Below are 22,423 nucleotides of genomic sequence, written 5' to 3' on the forward strand. Positions count from 1 at the left end.
AGAATTGTTTAGCTTAGAAAAGGCATTTAAGATGCAACACTTAGCCCAGCACTGCCAAAACCCAAATGCCATATCTGCACATCTTTTAAATATATCCAGGGATGGTCTCCACCACTTTCATGGGCAGACTGTTCCACAGTGAAGAAATCCACATATTCAGTGAAGAAATTTTTCCTAATATCTTCATATCTATCAGCAAAAAGTGCCTGTGCAGATGGGCCTATGCAGTCTATGAACAGGAAGGCATAAATATTCAAGGAGTTATCCAGAGATCCTCTGAAGAACATATTCTGCTCCTCCATCAAACCACCCATGCATCTAATAGTCAAGGATAAACTATTATAGTGAATATTTGTTAGTCTTAGCCATTCCCCCCTTCTTTGCAAATTATCCAGAAAAGGATGATGATTCTTACAACATAAGGTGCATATTTTTTACTTAGAATGAAGCTTAGGATATGGCTGAGTGCATGGCTTATTTCTAACTATTTTTTACTAGTCCTGATTTAAAAAAAAAAAAGAGTGAATTAAACAATTGAGAAGTTGGTTGCTGGCTGTGGCAGCAATTCTTTGGAAGGTGAAAGCCCAAAGAACAGGGGAAAAGATTACTTGCAGAAAAAACTGAGCTCCTAGAAGATACAGGAATGGACCCATGGGTCTTGAGCCAGAAGGGAGTGGCTGAAATTGCTTTTTCTATAGGATAAGAGCGAAGTGGTTAAAAAAACCCACCAGCTTTGGAAGTCCCAGGGAGCAGGGCTTGGATCTTGTGACGGAGAGTTTAAGAGACAATACTGGAAATAAGGGGGAAAAAAACTGACTCTGACACTGAACTCTCATTTATTTTACTAGACTTGGTCTCAAAAAAGATACGTAATGGTGAGAGAGAATAGCTGGCTGATGGATATTCTAGGATGTCCAATAAGTTTGTAGGCAAAAAATTCCTCTTTATGGCAGTAGCCAGCTGTATTGATTTTTGCTTCCTTTGCTGCAGTCACAGTTGTCCTTGCAAGCCATTGGAATCCTGCATGTGTTCCCACCTGTGACGGGGACCCCTGCACAGCCTCATTTTCACTTGCCCAAGGGCTCAGCAAGGTCTTGATGCCTTTTCTCTTGAAGTAAACTGCTTTGTCTCCTCACCCTGTGTGTGTCAGGATGTGTAAGTGTACATTCTGACAACACCCACACAGTTTCATGCTTGGAAAATAAATGTGAGACTCTTATTTAAATGCTGCAAACTCTTTAGGAGTGTGGCTTTTGCTTTGTTTGCTGAGCCATATTTAAAAGCACTTTCCAAGACCCTGAGGAACAAGTAAAATTGGGAACCCTTTCTGCAGTTCTCCTTGCCTGTGGCACGCCTTGGTTGCTAAAGCTTTGCAGGTTTGCAGGGTGCCCAGGGAGCCCAGCTGCAGTGAGGTAGAGGGCCGGACAAAGAGCAGCGCAGCTTTTGATTTTCTGTGCTCAGAACTATAGTCACAGGTTTAACATCATGGCATTACAAATGGAAAAGAGAATGTTGCTTTTCTGTCTCTAAATGTAATTTTTTATATGTTTGAAATAACTTTCTACCTGGCTACATCTTTGCAAAAGGCAGGTGATAAGTCAGAGTACCAGAAGCTATTGTCCTATAGTGAACTCACTCTATCACTTACTTGAGCCTAGCAGTACATATTGCATGACATCAGCAACCCTGTGACTCATACACCAAGATACCATAGGTGTGTTCCTATATCCTGGAGATCAGAAAAATCCCACGCAGAAAACTTGGCTTGTTTTTCCTATCTTGTTATGGAAACTGCGTGCATAGGCTCTAATAGCATTGAACAACTGTAAATGAAGTCCTTCTTATCAGAAGATAAACTGCCTGTTTAAAAAAGGTGTTGCCAAGCCCAGGAGAGCCTCTTAGAAGGCTACAGGCTTCTGATTGTAGCTGTGTAGGGGGAAATGTTGTATGTAAAATATTTAATATCTCCACAGTGAACACTTATAATCCTGTTCTGGGGGAGAGTCCAACTAGTCTGAAGCATTGGACATGTCTGAAAAGGATCAGTTGTTTGATATATAGCAAAAATGTATAAAAAGGAATGTAAATTGCCTAGTTGCAGGGTGACAGTAAAGCTCCTCTTCCTCCTACAAAAATAAAAATATAGATAAAGAGTACTTATAGGCAGTTTTGAACTTTTGTCTCTAAAAATACAGCAGCAGGTAGTTTCACTGAAAGCATTTAACAAAGCATTGTTTTCCTCAATTCCCGTTTACTTTAACAGCTTTTTGCACATCCCATTCCAGTTAATTTGTAGAATAATGACTTTTACCTGCTCGTCTCTTTGATCTCACTGATAACTTTTCCATGTAATACTTGGTTAAGTATGGAGGAGGTATTAGGGTGAAACAGGCCGGAATGGTTCCACAAAACTTCAGAAGAAAAAAACAGGAGGAAGAAGACTTGAAGGCTGAGTGTTGTGGATCATTGGCTGACCCTCAAAAGACTTGGTGGTTTAATGAAGGAAAGACTTTGTTATCCAAAAAACAGGCGAAGAACCTTATAAAAACAGGCTTACTCAAGAAGTTTCTGGAATCTTTTATTTCTCATCAAAAAAGGGGAAACAACACATAGCCTTTTGTGTGGCATTTCAGTATTCCTGCTTCTATTCCTAGTTGAAACAGAGAAGGGTAGAGTCAGAAACAAATTCAAAATAATGACAACATTGCCGTAAGAGCATGCTGAATCTCACATAAATAATCTAACCTTCAGGAAAAGTTTCAGAAAGGGGGCAGCAACAGAATTCTGATGTTACCTGGGTCTGACACATCTTGTGCTCTATGGTGCTTTTGAGCTGTGAATGACTGGAGACTGTGGAGGCAGGAGGTGCTCTGTTTGTATTTGTATTTCCATAGCAATGCAACAAAGGAGTTGTTTGGGCTCCTTTCCTCAAGAGACCTGCCAAACCACTCCTCTTTACAGAGCAGGCTGGAAGAAGGATTGCCACTGGCATTCTTGTGAGAAATATAACCTTGTTGCAGCTTCATGCAAGTTGTAGATATCATTCAAGGGTGCAATGAATATTTTTAATTGCCGAGAATTTAGTGTAATTTTGTACTGGTGCTTTAAATGCTTGGTTGTCTGAACAGATTCTTGCTTCCTTATGCACTTTCTCATTTTTGTGATATAGAATAGATTGGATTGGAAGGGATGTTATTTCTAACACCTTGTCATGAGTAGGGATATTTTTCATTAGACCAGATTGCTCAGAGCTCAATCCAACATTGCCTTGAACAATTCCAGGGATGTACTTGAGTATAATTTTGAAGGTTCATTAATTTGATATTTTTAACACTGAGATTTCCAGATGTGAAAGCCCTTTATAAGCCCTGCTGTAAACTTGTGAGATATGACTTAGACTGGGAAACTGAAGCACCTGAGAGGTAAAGATGTTTGCAAGTCTCTAATATTCTGAAGCCTGCTAATGATAACTGTGTTGGGAGAAGTTTTATTGAGCCCCACAGACCTGTACACTTCCTATCCCCTAAAAGCAGATCGGGATGAAGAGGGGTAGTGGTATCCATAGATTTGACCCCATCTCTCAGCAGTTCAATAACAGAGTTCTGAAGAGCCAAAGAAAGCTAGGAAAAAAAAAAATAAAAATCTACCATCTTCCTTTCATCCTTCAGTTGCAGAATACGTTATATAAGTATGGTGATCATATAAGGCAGTGCTGCAGACTTGCAGGAAGGGAGGTCACACCAGGGCGTTTGTGCTTTATCCAGGCACGTAACCGGCACAGCCAACTGAGCAGGGCTGCTTCCTTGGCCGGCTCAGTGCAGCTACCCTCTCCCTGTGACCTACACCATTTTCCTTCCTGGGCTGCTGCTGAGGTTTTCTAGGATCCTGAATCAGGTGTGTTTCTGCTCTGGCACTTCAACTCTCATACAGTAATTGCTGTCTGCATCTGCTCAGGGCAGAATTGCAGCGTGATGAATAGCTGTGATTACTCTGGGTTGTTAATGTAAGAGCACACTGGCTTTGGAGCTGGTTTATTCAACTGAGAAGCTCCTGGTGTACTTCTGGTTTGATATTGAAAGGGATTTGGGTTTGACTGAAAGCCTAGTGAAACCAGCTGAAGTCTTTCTCTGGGTTTCTGTGTATGTGAAGGTCTATATGAGAATGAAAGAAATGAATTTAAAATACTGTATGGTATTTATCTGAGAGAGCTTAAGTGCCTGAAACCCAGAACCTGAGGCTGTGAGTCAGTTAAGGGCTAATAAGCAACTCCTCCTTCTGCCTGATGATGTTATACTTTATGATGGCAGGAACAACTTGAGAAATGAGAAAAGCAAAATTTTATCTGATATGTGAAATGTCATGAGGGCAAGTATCACATACAATAAGTATGAGCAATAAAATGGATTGACTGACAGAAACTCTCCATCTATAGAATAAAAAGGATCATATTTTTGTACAAAACAAATATGAAGCAACTCTTGTTTTAGAAATATCCTTGACTGGTCTAATCCGTGGTAAAGTGTTGTATCCTTTGTTTTCCTGTGATCCTAGTTTTAAATAACAATGTATGAAAATTTATTCCTCTATGTCTGACATTAAATAGTTCAACAAAATTCTGTGGCTGCCATGAGAGGATGCTGTGAACCATTCACTTATAAAACCAGACCAATTAGATAGCAACTAACTGCTTACAGGAAAACATTGTTTTTTCAGCATTTTACTACATGTTTTGGGTGCTGACTGAGAACACACATAAATATCAATATTTTTCTTCATGACAAGGGTTTTTAATAGAATTTTTTAAAATTGTAACCCAAAGTTCAGCCTGAGAGCTGTGAGAGCATAGTTACAGAGAAAATGTAAATTAGTCAGGGTCACAACCGTTACATTTAGATGACCATGTCTAATTTTAATATTGTTGTATTTATACCACCATTGTCTTACCTTTCTGTTCACCTCAATCACATTTCCACACTTTAATTCTTAATAAATAAGGTGAGAGGGAATCCTAAGTAATTTGAGAGTGTTTTTCGTTAGACCATCCTTCAGTTTTCTGCCTTGTGCCACTATGCATAAGCAAAATATTACTCCTATGGAGTGGCATTTCTGAGTGGATATGGAATATGGAAGAAGCCTTATAGCCTCAGCAGGTGATCAGGGACTGTGTAGTAAAACAGCAGTCCCATCCCTGAGTGGATTTCGGCTAAAGGTTACAAACACTTGCATAAGCTGTAACTTTCCTCCAGCACATAGCCCTGATGACATCATCCTGTCACTTGCTGACATGCTTACATGTAAAGTTATGTAAATGTCCATAACTTATTAAGAACAGAATAGGATTTGCTTTGAATGTCTAAATCACTACCAGTACTAAGTGGAGCATGCTGAGTTCAGCTGAGTTTGTCCAAAGGTGATGTTGATTATCCATTTGCTTTTCTTCTCTGGACACCCAAAGAGATGAACTAATTTTTTTCCTCTTGGGATCCCATCCCTGAATTTTCAAAACTCTGGTACTCACTCATACCAGGCTTCAGCCTGGCCAGTCATGAGATTCTCTTAGTGAATTACCAGCTTTTTATCAGCCCGGATTAGCATCAGAACAAATTGCATTAGTCTTCCAAGGATCCTAGAGAGAAGTCAAGTTGTGCTGTATGCATCAATATTGGTGGGAAAATAGGGTAGCCAGGAAGGTAAAAATACAAAATTAGATGCCTATAACGGCAAAGTAAATACTACATCTTGCAAGCAGAAGCTTCTTCTTACTGCAGAAGTGACATAGTTCTGCCTAAAGACTTTTTCTCAAAGCACAGTTTTTCTATTTCATTTAATAATAAGTATTACATGCATACACAATATTTGCTGTGGATATGTTCATGCATAGTATATATTTCAAAATCTAAAATAATATCTAATATTTTGCCCTAGAGGAGATTCAGAAACAGCAGATTTATTTGATCAAATTATGCTAAATTATTATGTTCATTTTGGTGAAAATATTTCTTGCTTATTTTGGGGACATATTATCATATGATTTCCTAGATGTATTTACTTCATACATAGCAGATATTTTTAAAAATAAATTTTGAAGTTGTTTGTTTTGCTTGTAAGCAGTTCTCACTAAATCAGATCCAAACCAAATCTACGCTTTCCCAAAAAATGGTTTTCTGGGTAACAATATATTTTGAATCTGGAGATTAGACTTAAGATTTGATTGCAGGAGTTGAAATATTGCTGTTAATACAATTTGGCATTTTAGACAATTTTTTTAAGCTGTGGAAAATTGAAATATTGGAATCAACTCTGATAAAACAAATAGCATCACATGGACTTACAGAAAATTTATGGATGAATTTCATTAAATATAATAGGAGAAAAATCAGTATTTTTAAAATGGTTCTTGAATGGAGATTTGAGCTAGCTTTTAGTGCAGTCAAGTTAAGAAAGATAACTAGGAAAAAAAAAAAAAAAAAAAAAAGGTTATTTTTCCTCTCTCTTAATAAACCTTGCTTCTACTGATGCCCATGCGTGACATCCTATTTTTAGCTGTCAGGGAAGCAGTGAAGCATATGCAGCAAAGTGGAATGCCCTGTTCCCATGCCTGACTCTCCATATATAGCTACTGCACTGCACTATTCTTCCCTGGCACCCACTTTAATGGCTTAACTTGAATTTTCTTGTCAGAATTGCCTCATTTGAGAGCTGTCCTCATAATAAACACTCAGGCAGCTGCTTCTTCATGGCATCCAGCTTCCCACGAGGACCCACAAAGGCTGAACATTGGCTAAACTCAGCACTAGTGAAAAGATGTGCAAAAATCATGTGCAATGAATCTTCAGCCATCTTTCCACTTTCCCCCGGCCCCTGTTTCATCTTGGTGTTGATACTAAGTATGTCTAATTTTTTTTTTTTTTTTTTTTTTTTTTTTTTTTTCTTTTCTTGTTATTTTTGGAACCAAGTTTCAGACTTGAGAGACTGCCATGCACAGGAGATGTGTTTTGGCTCTTCTGCCAGTTGTATTCTGTGGATGATTAAACCAAATCCAGGGGCTGCCAGATAACTAGTCAACTTATTACAGAATAACAAGGCTCACTGGAGAATTAACAATGTCTTTATAGTCTCCCCTCAATGAACTGTCCGTTTTCTGAGCTTACAGGACAGATCAGTTTAAAATTTTCAATTGTTACTTGAACATGATTTTTAAGAGAGTATTAAAACCGACCCACAATAAAAACAGCCTCCCCCAACCTCTAGCATTTAAGTCTTTTAATTTTACTTCAGAGATAAATGGCATCATTTAAAGAACATTTTGCCCCTCATTGTGTGGTATTTTATGCTTCTCTGTATTAGTGGAACAGGGAGTGCTAGTAAAGAAGGACTTTGAAGCATAAGCAGTGGTGGAAGTATGATTCAGATGGTTAGAACTGTGTTACTTAGTGCACTGTGGCAGTACAGTCTGAGACCTGTAGAAGTTTGTATTTTTCTCTCCTGAGCAGGGCCAAACTTATGTAACACTATGTGTGTTGATGCAAAAGAAGGACTGTGATGCAGAAGTCACATGCTGAAACCAGTGGTTTGGTTGGCTGCTCCCTGTGAGTGTTATTGCAGCTACACCCTTACCTTAATCCAACCCAAAAGTGGATGATGAAGTTTGCAGGATTTTTTTTTTTTTTTCCCTGTGCTGACTTCAGACTGGCTTCATCACATCTAACTTCACAAGTTAAAAATTAACTGCCTAAACCCAACCTAACCATGCAGGTCTGCTTGCGTAGATAACAAAGAGAAAAAAGACGTTTGTTACTGGTCTCGATTCCTGATGCAGTCACAGGCACAAGTTTCACTGCCCTGAATGGTCTCATTTTCAGAAGCACCTGGCTTTCCAGGATTTTTGTGCTGCAGTGGGGAAGATGAGTGCAGCTGGTTAGACATGATTAACCTTGCTTATCGTGCCATTCCAAGTGTCCTGTGCGTGAGCCAATCTTTCCCCTGTATCAGGGCTGGACCTACTGTTTCTATTGACAATTTATGCTCCCTGCATGCTTTGTCTGCAAAAAGGGAGGGTAGGCAAGAAAAGGAAGTATGGAAAGACCCTTGAATGTTAGGAGCATATAAAAGGCACAGGGTGACATGTTCACTCACAAATCCAGAAAACAGCTGCATGGTTTTAGCTGCACTTGTTTTTGTATTTGGATCAATTCCAGTCATCATCTTGGCCAGGAACTGTGTCTGATTTAGATATATTTGTTACACCTCGGGAGTGTAAAATAAATATTTTAAATAGTATTTATCTCCATGTTACAGCTCTATGACCAGAATGATACCCACAAAAGACTACTTTCTGAAAACATAGCTTAGTGGCAATTAGATTTAAACACTGAACTGCTGCACTAATGACCTACTTTAAATAAAGTCCACATTTCACAGAGCAGATCTCAATCTCTAGCTATGCCAAATTCAAGTCACTTTGCAAGCACAATTTCTCTCTCTCTCTCTTTTTTTTTTTTTTTTTTTTTTTTTTTTTTTTTTTTTTTTTTTAATCTCAGAAGGCTGTGGGAAAAAAGAAATGTATTTTGAAGTTTTCTTGTCAATGATTTTTTGTCATCTGCAGGGCACTGGCTGTTAGCAATTTCTTTCTGATCACCTAGTGTATTTATATAATATCAATATTAACATGAGATTAGGTAGAAAACAATTGCTGCTGAGTGACTGTTAGCGCAAATTGAATTGTTTGTATTAGAAGAGTATGAATAGTGTATCTGCTGTGTTAAATTGGACTACTGAGACAGGGGAGACATTACCAAGTACCAGCATGTGATGCCAGTCTCCATTTGCAAAGGTCTTTAACTCATGCTGAGCACAAATCTGACTGTACTTTCCATGTGAATATTAGAAAAGTTCCAGACATTATTGCATGATGATAATATTACTAATTTAGACCCTAAAAAAAGTATTTAAGCATGCTCATCAAACTAAAACAAACCATAAAATGTAGCAGACCTCATACTCTGGACTTCAGTCATGAAGATGTGTTTCACATCAGAACCCACGCTCTGACAGTAGAACCCACAGAGATGCTGATTGCCACTTGGAGTTTGCCTATCCTTTTTCAACCAAAAGCTGCACTGTTGTAGCAGTACTTTGTCATGTTTTTCATTTAATCGGTGTTAGTGAATGTTAAATTGAATCAGTGGTTTGTTCCTTTAACCCAATTACTAGATCCAAATAGTCTTTTTATCACAAAAGAAAATGTTAATACCAATAGGCTACACAGCAGGGGTTCAAGGCATTCTAGGAAGAGCAGCTAATTATTGCTTTCTGGGTATTATCTGAAACAATGCCTTATGTATTGAATGCTGTCTGGATTCTGTTTGGTTGGTTGGTTTTGGCTTCAGTTTCAATAACCAAGAGCCCACTTCTCATTTCATGCTACTCCTGGCTTTCAGGTGGGCTGCTTTGCAGAGTAATGAAGCTGTAATTTATAGTTAATGAGGGTCAGACTCACCATAATATACTCCTTGTATTCGTCCTACTTTAAAACACCGGATTACAAAAGACACTTTCCCTTTCAGCTGGTGTCATGGGTAGATAACTTCTGAGCTCCTAAGCTTATGGTTCTGCTGATATTCAGAGTAGTCCTATAATTTTGCATGTCTCCCAAAAGAAAAAGGAAAGAAAACAAAAAAGGGAGATTGCAATTTTCAAGTATTCCACTTGTTTTGATGCTACAGATGTTGATTTGAACTACAAAACATGGCAACAGCTTGTTCTGTAGTATTTTAAATGAGTGTGATTTTTTTTCCCAGTATATTGATGGTCAAGTGATAAAACATAATATTTTAATGTTGATTTTGAATGTTTGGAAATTGTTTGTTGGAAGCAAGAGAACAAGGACTTTGAAGAATTCTTGTACAAAATACAAGGGTAAATAAAAGTTGTGGTTGAGTCAATATTTCCTTTTATTTTTTTCTTATTTATTCAGTCTATAAACATAATCCATGAAAAGCAGACAAAAAAAAAATCTGTATTCTTCTCAAACAAGAGTTCCAGTTCATACTTGCGATTATTCTGTATCTTCAGGAAGTTAGGATGAGAGAGCTGAAACTAATCATACAGATAAAATTTGGACCTCTTCTGGTTAGTGTGTCATTAAATAGGAGGCATGTGGAGATGATGAGATCTTAAATTCCTTTGAAGATAATTCATTTCTAGTGACAAAGAAGCAGAGTTGTGCTATGTGTGCTCACACTTAATTTCCTAATTTGCAATAATAACGTGGAAGAACTCTATGGCATGACTGAACTCTTCCTTTTGCATATCTTAGTTACTAATATTTAGATTTTTTTGGTTGCTTCTCTCACTTTTAAACTCTAATATTTGTGAAGGAACATTTGCCCCAATGTTTCTAGAGCCATAAACCAAAGCCTACCCACAGCATGGCCCTTGGACAGTAATCTTCACCTGTTGATGACAGTGCTTATTGAGGAATATGTATTTATAGCCTCAGACAAAACAAGGAAAATTGCCTGTCATACATATCCTCTGCATAGACAAGAAAGGGAGTGAAAAATGAACTGCCTAAAAACCTTAAGGTGCAAGTACAAGGACTAGAATGAAGCAGGGAATGTGTACATCTGACCAAAAAATGCCGAGAATACCTTGCTCCAAGCTGACTATATGGTTCAAGGAGCTTGGATTAAAGGTGCAGCTGCCTTTTGAAAGAGCTTTCTGAAAAAAAACATGGGCTGTAAAAGGACCAAGGGAAAGGTTTTCTCCATGCTCTCCACCTGGGTTAGATGACAATCCCTTGTCAAAAATCTACAGAAGCTGGTCCATACCACTGTCTCCCAGGCAGCCAGGATTTCCCATCCTGAGCTTCTATTTCCCTATTTTTTTTTTTTTCTTGCCTGTGTTTTTCAACCTGACCAGGGCACCTGCATGAGGTGGTGCTGCACCGTGGGGACAGCACTTGCTGGCTTTTTCTCTCCTTGTGCTCTGGGGTATTCTGGCTGCCTGCTGAGTGCTTGCAGTGAAATGATATAACAAGGACCTCTGAACAGAGCTCTGAGGTTCTCCTGTAAAATTAATCCTAAAACAATTTCATATGTGGATAAACTTTAAAAATGCACAAACAAACAGAAAAGCCATTTCCTTAGCTCTGCATGAATCCTACTCCCCAAAGGTGAGAGAACACGTAAAAGAGCCAGCAACACATGAGAAAAATGTCCTGAGGAAGAAGAGAAATCTTCGGTAAAAGCTTCACATTCAGCAAGTTGCTGTTTAGTTCCTGTGTGAACAATTAATCTTAAAGCAAATATTTGGGCAAGAGGGGATTGAGCTCTGGGAGGTTTCATAGCTAACTAAGGTTGAATGAAAACACACGCTGCCTGACTTCTTCAGGCCAGTATTTCTTTTTCACCCTTTCCATAAAAATAACTAAAAAAAAGTATCTGTTACAATGACCCAGGTTTTGCCATTCAAACCTCCCCAAATTACAGGCTTTCCCTCTGAGATAATTTAAAATGGGGTATATAATGCATGGCTGTGTTACACCCTACCGCTCTTTGAGTCCAGTGTAACTGGTTATTACTACGTTAAAATGTAGTGGTCTGGTTCAAAGGCTTTTCTATAAATAAATACCTTCCTTGCTGGGCAGATGACAGTCCCTACCAGTAGCTCCTGTGTTAACAGCTCTCCAGTTTTTAGCTCTTCAGCTGAGCATGGCTTGGAGCTGCTTTGAGAAGTCTGTGAATGGCTGGCAGCTGCAAGGTCTTGCAAAACCTGACCAGGATCGGACTGGAAATCAATAACCTTATTACACTGCTGGTTCTTATTCTGGTTAGCATTTCACCAGGGGTATATTTTAATTTCCTGTTATCTAAACTTCCTGAGTTATATTTAGTTTTAGATAGAGGAAGAGAGAGCCGCAACTGTTCTGCTTGGGACACAAAGGCTGTATGCTATGTTTGTTCTGTCATGAATGCCCCTATCCAAACCACCAGAGAAGCCCCACTGGCTGTAGGAAGGCCAAAGTACTGTCTCAATAGCAGGTAGATGCCATCATATCTTGGCTCTGTTCTGGGGTACGTGTGTGTATCTAGTCCCTGGAGGATAGTATGAAGCAGAGCCAGGGAGTACATAAAGCACCTGTACATGCTGCTGTGCTTTTGCTGTGCCCCAGCAGTCAGCAGAACCCTCTGCTTTTCCCTGTTTGTTGGTGGCTCCACCCGGAATAGGAACTCAGTCACTCTTGAGAACCTCTTCCAGTGAGGGTAGAGTGGAAGAGGTTCTCCTCTTTACCTGCTTGAAGTCATGCTCCCTCTGAGCCTCCTGGGCCATTTTTGAAAAAAAAAAAAAAAAAAAAAAAAATTGGTATCCCTACACTATCAAAAATAGGTGAAATAAAAATCCTTCTATTTGAACAAGTTGACCATGACATTATATTTTAACTGGGGTCTTTAGGGAAGAGGCTTGCTTGTGCTGTGTGTAGTAACTAATGGACTTCTGATTACTGTAGAGGCTTTCTGACTCTACAGTAACACAAAAAACCAAAGGGATATAAAAGCATAAACAATTATGTGGCAGTGTTGGAAAACAGTGCTTTCCATTTTCAAGCACTGCAAAAGAAAAAGTACAATGTAATTCCTCTTTTGGGTGCCATCTTGCAGTAGTACTCACCTTATGTCGAAAAACCATAAGCTGGCTGAAAACAAGACTAAGTTACAAGCATCGAGAAATTATTTAAAAAGAAAAAGGCAGCAAATTATTTGGTGTAGGTTTGGGATGCTTTTGTGTTCACAGCCTAAATTTTAGGCTTTATATTTTCAAGATTTTGTCTGCAGTGTTGGGGAGAGGGAAGAGGGATCCAACATTTTTTCGTATTATTGCATAACTCAAAAGGCTGGCTCTTTATTGAAGCATGAAATATTTCATTTAAATAAGGAGAAAAGAAGCCACAGCATAGTTAGGGAAAGAGTACAGTATTGCGAGCTGTGTGAGAACAAAACTCATTAAGCATATACTAAGAAGTCGTGGTATTGCTTTAGGATTTAATGAGAATCAAAATATTTGTTCCTTTTTTAATTGCTTAAAGGCTTCTGAAGTAACTTCAGACTCTCAGCTGTTCTTTCAAAACTGTCAAAGCTGGCAATTTACCTCATTTTAATGAAAGACACTTTCAGTAGAAGGTGATTCTTGAAAACATTGAAAATCAGAAAAATTAATGATAAAGAGATCACTATGGTCTGGTTGCTTCAAGCTGCTCACTCTGCACCTTTTTTGTCATAAATCATAACATCTTTCAAATTGTTATGAAAGAATATCATGGCAAAGACCCTCTAAAAACCAAGTTATTGCTTCAAAGGATGTTAAGAAAATCCATGTATCACAAGTCTTCTGTGGGCTAGACACAAAGTGTCGAATAAGACACTAGGGTTCAATGACAGAAAAACAGAGCTTTGTTTGTTCATGTTTGTTTGCTTGTTTGTTTTTCTTCTAATTGAACTTTGAGTACAGTTCTGTGTATTACTTTTTTGAATTTTAACAGTTTTTTTTTTTTTTTTTTTTTTTTTTTTTTTTTTTTTTTTTTTTAAATAATGCCAACTAGGGGCTTCTAACTAGTGACATGAACTTCCAAGATAGTAACTACTGTACTTCTCTCCAGTTTGTACTGCTCCACTTATGCTGTGTGAACTACTACAGGGAAAGCAGCTTCCAAGGAACAGGAGATTTTAGCTGCCTCTAAATTACTGGAAATGTTCTGCTTATATGCCATAATGAAAGGGTACACATACAGGAGATGCTTCAGCAACTGCAATCTGCTGCAATTATAGCAGATACAGCTACACCAGGAGACCAATTTAAGTGAACAACATTCAAAACACAAAGCCAGACAGTCCTTGGGGAATTTCAGCTCTTTTCTTCTTTAAGGGCTAGTTTTCCCAGACATCCATGGCCCTCTCCCTCCTCTTTCTTTTTGATCCTGGCAAACCTGTCCCAGCCTATAGAAGAAATTTAAAACTAAGATGTTCATCCCTTGCGGTCACTGAAAATCACAGGGCATTTACAGTAAGAGCAGGGTTCCAGCTCCAGTGTCACGGACACATTTCACTGGGAATAAAAGCATTTTGGGGCTCTTTTGGGAGACCCCTTGTGTCAGGGCTCTGCAGGCTGCCTCTGCCCCACACTTCAGCCTTACAGACACAGCAAGCAGGGAATGGAGCCTCAGCCACCCCCCCCACCAGCCTGGGGATGCTCCACTGAGCATGGGCCTTGTGAATTTGATGCAGTTAGTGAAAAATGATTATTTCTGTGCAGATGTACGTTGTCTACTCATAGCCACTAAAATTTCTAATTCTGCAGGAAGGAAAGGATCTCGAGTGTTCACAAACTCCTTAAAGAAGCTTCCATTTCAATAACAAAAGTATTTCAGTGTGGCCCCTCTGAACTGGTGAACATCTAGAAAAGTGGATTTTTTGACACAGAAAACCTCCAGTTTCTAACTTCATAGGGCAGTCATAGCCATCTTTAGTTTTTGATATTTTTAATATACTATTCGGCTACATATAAATAAAAATAATCTTTCAAATCATTCACAAAGAGATGATTTATTTGTCCATGAAAGCATATTGGCATAGAAGAGCAATTTTGTGCTAACAAAATTGCCGTGTTGTAAATTGTGAATGAGGAAAGAAGAGAGAAAACCTTAAGGAGATACATGTTTTGACAGACACCTACACATAATTCAGAAACAATCGACTGGCCAGATTTAAAGAATTTTTAGTCCCCAAAGTGAATTTGTTTTTCCAGAATGTTAGGAGGCTGTGATCAAAGGGATTATTATAACAGTCACTGTCAATAAGAAAAAGTTAAAGTGTATTAGTCCCTTCAGGGAAAGAAAGCCATATGCTAAAAGATTTTGCTACTGCATTTAACAGGTGCAAGAAAGGTGTTTCAATTCTACATAATTCTCCTTCCTTCTTCAGAACCTAAAATATGCTTTTCTTATTTTATCTGCTTGTCCTTTTATTGCAGGATTATATTTTCATTACTGGAATTTCCTGCTTATATGGTGACGTGCAAGCCAGGATTTTCTTGGCCGTTACCAAACTATTTCATTTCTTGTTGATGAAGTGCAGAACAAATAGTGGTTAGAGGCTGGTGCTGGGCTGCTCATTCCTTCTTATTACTTCTCTTGTGAATTTGTCTCCCTTCAATACCACAATGTCTTAAAAATGTCAGATTTTTCCTACTTTGAATTGTATGGTTGTCTTCTTGCAAGATACAGAGCTTCTAGGTAAACTTGGCCATATTGCTCTGCATTTGAGTCTCCCTTTTGTCTTCTGAATAAAAATTAGCTCCAGCAAGATCAAAGGCAACTTTGGCAGCTCAGGGGAAAAAAAAGCAGCACTGCCTTTTTATTCTTTTCCATGTTTATTTTACTGCCAGTTCTCTTTGAAAATGGCCCTTTTTGCCAAAGTTACAATTTTGCTAAATGAATTACTATTAATACTTGTTTGTTTGCACGAGTGGAAAATGAAACATGGTTTCCCATACAGAAGTGAAAAGACAGTGAGAGATAAAAAATAAGAGAGTATCAAGAGAAATGTGAAGTGCAGCCAAAGTATGTACCACACACAATCATTCAGCACTTTGGCAGCAGGTTGAAAATCCTCCCAATGGGCCCACTGAAGTGCCAGATCTTTGGGGTCCCTTGACAGAGAACTGACCCTTGCAGTCCTTCAGCTTGACTTGGGGTATCTTGAGGAATGACTTTCACTGACTGCAGTGTTGAAAAGGTGTTATGTCAGGCTGGGCAGTGGGAAGTAAAGCCTTGCAAGTGCCATCCAGAGCTCTGTGAGACCACAACAGGGACCAAGTGGGACTTGTGCTCCTATCTCTGCTCCTGAACAGGATACTTAAGTAGCTGAATTCGCTTCTGAGGGGCTTGTTACCAACTCCCATTTCATGTGCCTCAGTGAGCTTCTGAAAGCTACAAAAGTCTGGACCATTTCAGTCAGATTCTCATCCTTCAGCATGCTGCTAGCCTGGAAATAATAAATTAGACATGGCTTAATAGGGGATTCTATGACAAGTGAGGATAGGAATCTGTCAGGATCCTTTGCAAGCTTAACAATATGCTAGTCACTACTGAGGGCTGCAGAAACAGCATTTTTTGAAGCCCAAAAGCCTTGCCATATGGCCAGCATAAGCTGCATGCTTCCTTCGTGTGGTTACTAGCTGAAAATCACTTGTAAAAAGGTGGGGTAGTCCAGCCTGCTGCTCCAGGCAGGAAATTGTTCAGGGCCATGCTGAGTCCAGTTTTGAAAACCCTCGGGGATGGAGACAACACAGCCTATCTGGGCAGCCTGCCACATTCTTTGACCACCCTCGTGGTGAGGACTGTGTTGTCAGGATTGTTTAATAACTGAAAAATGTATCTCTTAACTAGAGAATTTTCTGTAAAATGCCTTCTTCAGAGTGATGTATTTTCTGAGAAAATGACAGTATCAGAAAGCAAGGTTATTTATCGAGTTTTAACTATGGGAAGTTTTCTAAACATGAGTGTTAAATGGCTTTAAACTTCCATTTTCTTCTAGGCACCAAGTTTTCTAGTCATGTTACAGCACCTACAATGCAATTCTTATTGTACATACATTTCCTTTGTTTTAGGGGGAGAAAAGAGTTTATGACACCAGTGGAGTGGTCTGTAGGTGGAAAAAGGACTGTAAAAAACACTTTGTAACAAATCTCATAAGAATTTCTGGCACCACTGTGAATTCAAGTGCTTTGGTAGTTGACATCTATGTGAATGCATACGTTTGTGTAAATGCGCACACACGCATCCATATATATATATACACACATATCTATGGATGTACACATTTACATCCACATACACATCCACGTATCTGCAGATTCACATGCTCATATTCATTACATGCATATAAACATATAAACATACATACATACATATATATATTCATATATATGTGTATATATATATGAACATTAACAACAGCTCTGCCAGCACACATTACAGCTTATTCTGAGCAGTAAAGGCACCATGGACAGACCCAAAGGCTACCAAGATTTTAGCCAGTTTCGCCTGCCTGCACAAGACAGGGCAGGAAGGGCTGCCAGGCAAGTGATGAAGCAGCGCCTGGAAAGCTCAGTGCTCCATAGATGGAGGTAGGATGTTTCTTTCTCACATTGCATGAGAGCTGTGGGAGATGCTTTCGGGATTAATCACCTTGGCAGGAAAATTTTCAGCCAAAAGGAATGTAGGTACTGTAGATGACCAAGAAGGCCAATGGCATCCCGGCCTGTATCAGAAATAGTGTCACCAGCAGGGCCAGGACAGTGATTTTCCCTTGGCACTTGGCACCGGTGAGGCCACACCCCAAATCCTGTACTCAGTTTTAGGCCCCTCATTACATTGAGGTGCTTGGAGCGTGTCCAGAGAAGAAAAACGGAGCTGGTGAAAGGTCTAGAGTGTCCTGTGAGGAGCAGCTGAGGGAGATGAGGATGTTTAACCTGGAGAAAAGGAGACTCAGGGTAGACTTTATTGCTGTCTACAACTGCCTAAAAGGAAGCTGTAACCAGCTGTGGGTCAGCCTTTTTACCCAGGAAACTAAGGACAGGACAAGAGGAAATGGCCTCAAGCTGTGTCATGGGAGGTTTGGGTTGGACATCAGGAAAAATTTCCTCACTGAAAGGATGGTTAAACACTGGCACAGTCTGCCTAGGGCAGTGGTGTCACCATCCTTGGAAATGTTCAAGAAATGACTGGATGAGGCATTTAATGCTATGGTTTAGTTGATGTGGTGGTGTTCAACCAAAGGTTGGACTCAATGATCTCAGAAGGTTTTTCCAGTGCTAATGATTCTATGATTCCATGATAGAAGAGCCACATGATAACTACAGGTGTGAGTGTGATGACTTTCTGCAAATGCATATGGTCAATAAAGACATCTCTGGTGTCATGCCAAGTTTGGAAATGTGTGGTGGCATTAGAGTTTATAAATAGAAGCACAGAGATGCAAACAGAATGACAATGGGCTGAAAAGGCTCCTGACGCTGGGCATGCCTTGTATGCAGCTACCACCACCTTCTGCCACCTCTCCTCTCTTCCACTGGCCCACAGTGCCAGCAGCATGTGTTTGGATTTTTCTACCGCAGATTAAGGAACAGGCTGGCCTGACAAATAATACACTCTCTGTTTTTTGGCTGATTTATTCTTATTGATTTGCCCACCTGGCTCATGTGAGTGCTGCACAAGCAGTTGTGGTGGCAGTGGTGGCAGAGAAGCATGAAGTGGTGGGGGCAAAGTCTGTGTGGGCCAATTCTGCAGGCACACATATCCATCTGCATTTGAATCTCCATCTGGTACATCAGGAAAGGAGAAAGGTATCCTGCACAGTGGTCTCGGAGAGCAGTTCTGTGCTGGAAGGATGGAGATGAGCATGTAGGTGCTGCTTCCATGCCTTCTCTTCTCTTAGTTGTGCATGAAGTGCTTTGAACTCTCTGATCACCATACTGAAACTACAATTTATTCTGGATAGAAAAACAATCAAAATAACATTACCATTTCTCAAGAAGACTCATGGCAATTGTATGTGCATCAGATAAACAAATCTGTATACATGGTTTCCCTCCTTGTCTTTTCATGGTTTCAGAAAGCATGCATCTAAGAAGTGCACCTAAAGCACTGTCTGCCTATAACTTGATCTCAAACACTGTCTTTCTCTTTAAGCTTTGCAAAAGGGAAACAAGTTCATATCTATCATCAGTTGAAAGCTCAGTTGGAAGTGAAACAAATTAAATTTAATGAGGACTGCTTTAACTCTCATCATTACTGTCTGCTCACTGTTGTAAAAAAGTTTTACTAGCCCACTTAAAATGCTTAGATTAACTGTCTTTATTCTTTTCATCCAGGCAAATCCTTTTATAAGGCTAATGAAACTGCATCCCTTGGTATAAATGTACTCATGACTTTATCCCATATAACATCCAGCCCTACAATATCACAGTAGTCCACAGCAGGTAAGTTGATATTAATTTATTTTGTGCTGTTATTCCATAATTCTGATATTCTGGAATGTTAAAAAAAATCCTAACTCTGGCTAAAAGGATAGACAGTAACTTTCTTTAGAATTTGTCACTGATGACATGAAATAGCATTGCTGCTTGTGAGAAAAGCGGCTGTAGTTTAATTTCTGTGGTTGAACATTGTAATCCATAAACAAATTCTGTGTTTCTATTGGGAATTAAAGCTGTGTGACTAAGAGGACCAGGTGGTCCCTCACAGCAGAATCTGGACTATTGTTTTTTAGATTTATGTAGGGTTTCATGCCTATCCCAAATGTGGCCCACTAGTAATTTCTTCTGCTATTGTTGCTTAAGGTCATCTATAAATGCAAAATGTTTCTCAGCGGGTACTTAACAGCAGTAACCTAGATAAATATTTTCATTTACATAAACATTGTCTGAACTATTCAGAAAGTGTAGTAAACAGTCTCAAATCCCAGAAGCAATCTAGACATTGCAAGAATTACATTGTTTTTTGAAAAAGATTGATGATCTACGTTATTTCATTGGTCATAGTCCAACACAAGAGGGTGGACTGATGAAAGAGATGCTTAACACGTCCAGGGATTGTGTTGCTTTCTTTTTTCTAACTGTGCTAATAGCTGAATTTCCATTTGTTTTTCAAATTATTATGTACCCTTACGCAATAAAAGATAATCTAACTAGACAGGCACAAACAGTGGGGACCAAATGGCATTTAAAAGCAGATCCTGAACCAAAAAGCCTCTCTATAATTGTAACAAAGTACTAAAAAGGAATGGAATAACTTTCTGCCTACTGACAGCACAAACACTGTTATTTCATTGGGAATAGATGCCCCTTCAGAGCTAGGTAAGTTTGAATGTGAGTAGCTGCAAGCCTATTTTATTGTATATGCTTTTCATGGAGGAAATTTACTGAGACCTATTAGACTCAGGCCCTTCACCTGTGCAGTGCTGCACCACAGATCTCTGCCAAACACAACCGGGCTCCAGGCATTTCAGAGAGGCTAAAGATAACAAGAAATACACTAAATATGGGGTGTGGGTGGTTTGCATTTGTTAGCAGTAACATCTTGTAAGATCAAACAAGAAAGAGACACTTTCTGTACACAGACACTTTGTCTCCAAGGATTTAGCTTTGCTTCAAAAAAGCATGTGTGTGAATAGATCCAGAGAGGTCAGAGGGGTTCACCTCCGAGGCAACCCCCACTTGCTGTTTACCTGATGTGAGCCGAGCGTTGCTCTTTGCAGCTGGACATGTCTGTCTCCTCCTCACTGTCCAGCCCAAAGCCTTGCAGATGATGAGGATTAAATAGAGTAGGTATGGCGAGTATATCTCTGGCACAGGTTCACTGACCTGCTGTCTTCTAGGGCTGCCATACCAGCCTGAAAAAGAATGAAATAAACGTGAAGAGGTGAATATCCATTACTCGGAACACTGGTGTTCTGCTAGGAGAGAAATCCAGCATCCAGCCATTGATTGCCATTGCCTCTGCATGTATATTCCATGCTCTGTGTATGTTTTACAGCCTCAGCATGTGAGTTGAAGCAAAGCCCTCTGAGCAATTGCACTGTTGCTGTGATCTGTTTATACTGAATCTCCACAACTAATCCTTCTAATCTTCAAACAATTATTTTAGCCAATACTGTAGCTGTTCAGAATTAGTTGACAGCATTTGTACAGTTCATACTTGATTTAAATAATCATTTTATTTTAACTCTCCCATATGAACACATTACAATCTCACTCCAAGGATGGGACCATAAGTATATGCCCACATATATGTAGCCATTTGTGTGCATGTCTGTTTTACATGTTCGCGTAATAATTTAGAACCGACTTATGGTGTTTGGTGTTCACCTTGGGGCACTTGAAAGATTGATTTCAGATCACTCTACAAGAACAAAGTCCCTCAGTAAGGGGCTCAGATTTTGCATCTGCATCCACTAGTACATTCTAAAAGATTATGGTAGATGATCTTCCTTACAGCTGGGGGTTCTTCTGTGCTCTGTCACAGGACATAAGCCGATATTAATCAGAGACCTTCAGAAGTTAGGGTTATCTTGTCTTTACGTACTGGGTGGTTTGCAGCTGTGTTCCTTCTCCGCACCGGGCGGACGCCGACCTCTGGCTGGCTCAGATCTGCACAGCGACCAGGATGTTCCCAGTTCGGATGGGCACGCAGGTTATCTTTACCTGCTGGCTCGGCTTCTCAGCAGCAGCTGGACTAAATAGTGTCGTGACAGCAGCGGCAGCAGAAAAGGCTGGCTCTCAGCTTAGCAGGTTAAAAGATGTTTATTCAGGCCTAACTGCGGTAGCACCACAGCTAGCCCAAAACCGCAGGCCAGAGAGAGGCCAGAGAGCAGCTAGAGAGAGTTTGAATCTCCCTCCCTTCATCTTATAAGCAGGGGAGGGAGCAGGGGAGGTTACAACAACACAACAAATCAGGGGATTCAGGGGGCAACGAGGAGGTGTCCCCCTCCAAGCCTCTGACCAACCATCTCCAGAGAAAAGGATTTCCCCCCGGGCAACCTATCACCTGAAGCCCTCTCCGTATGATTGCTCAATCTTGGGAGGGGTCCCAAAGTGATAGGCAGGCTGCCCCAGAGCAGGGGGGGGCAGAGGGGATGGTCCAGGTCAGGTGAGGGGTGGGAGGACTGACAAAAACACCTTGTTATACAGAAAACACAAAGCGATTACAGAACTGGGGATACAGTGAAATGAACTATAACATAAAACTTCTTATAAAAACCTAATAAAACAGTTCTCACACCACCACAGTGGTTGTTCATTAGCTGGTGTCTATCAGTTGTGGTGCCCACACAACTGTAGGTACATATTTTGTCAGCTCAAAGAAGAAACACATTTCCTCCTTTTTTGCTTACATATTCTACAAGATTAAGTGGATGATTACTGACCGGAATATCCTACGGTCCTTTTCGGAGGAGATGCTATTTTTTCCTCTCCCTGTGAGTGTGGCGATTCCTGCTTCTGACTGCAGTAACTCCTACCTCCCAATCATTATTTCACTGGATTGAAACTGCAGCTCGTGAGTTAGCGCCCAAACTTGTACACAGGCACGAGGATTTACTTTTCCTCAAAGCTACCTCAAATACTTTCAGATTCCTCAGCTTTAATTGGGTTTTGCCCACTGACTAAAGAATTCAGACACTATAATTGTGACTTATTTTGAGTATTCAGTGATTGCCACAGGATTTTCAGAGATTGACAGTCCAGATACTATAAACTTATATCTACACAAAATGCTAGGAAATAGATTAAATGCCATGATGATCTTTAAGCCTGTTTTTGACACTCTCTCCAGCTAGTGAAGGAGCTTAGGCTCAGCTGCAAAATT

General features: G+C 39.8%; 1 long non-coding RNA gene across 1 annotated transcript in view; it reads left to right on the plus strand.

Annotated features, from left to right (window-relative positions):
• LOC120750701 (uncharacterized) overlaps positions 1–22,423 on the plus strand; it is a 64,859-nt gene that overhangs the window by 21,868 nt on the left and 20,568 nt on the right. The window contains exon 3 of the long non-coding RNA XR_005700106.2: positions 18,931–19,038. This is a non-coding gene — a long non-coding RNA (uncharacterized LOC120750701). The remainder of the gene's footprint in view (positions 1–18,930; positions 19,039–22,423) is intronic.

The sequence above is a fragment of the Hirundo rustica genome, chromosome 3 (assembly GCF_015227805.2).
Source record: "Hirundo rustica isolate bHirRus1 chromosome 3, bHirRus1.pri.v3, whole genome shotgun sequence".
In the NCBI taxonomy this organism is placed as follows: Eukaryota; Metazoa; Chordata; class Aves; order Passeriformes; family Hirundinidae; genus Hirundo; species Hirundo rustica.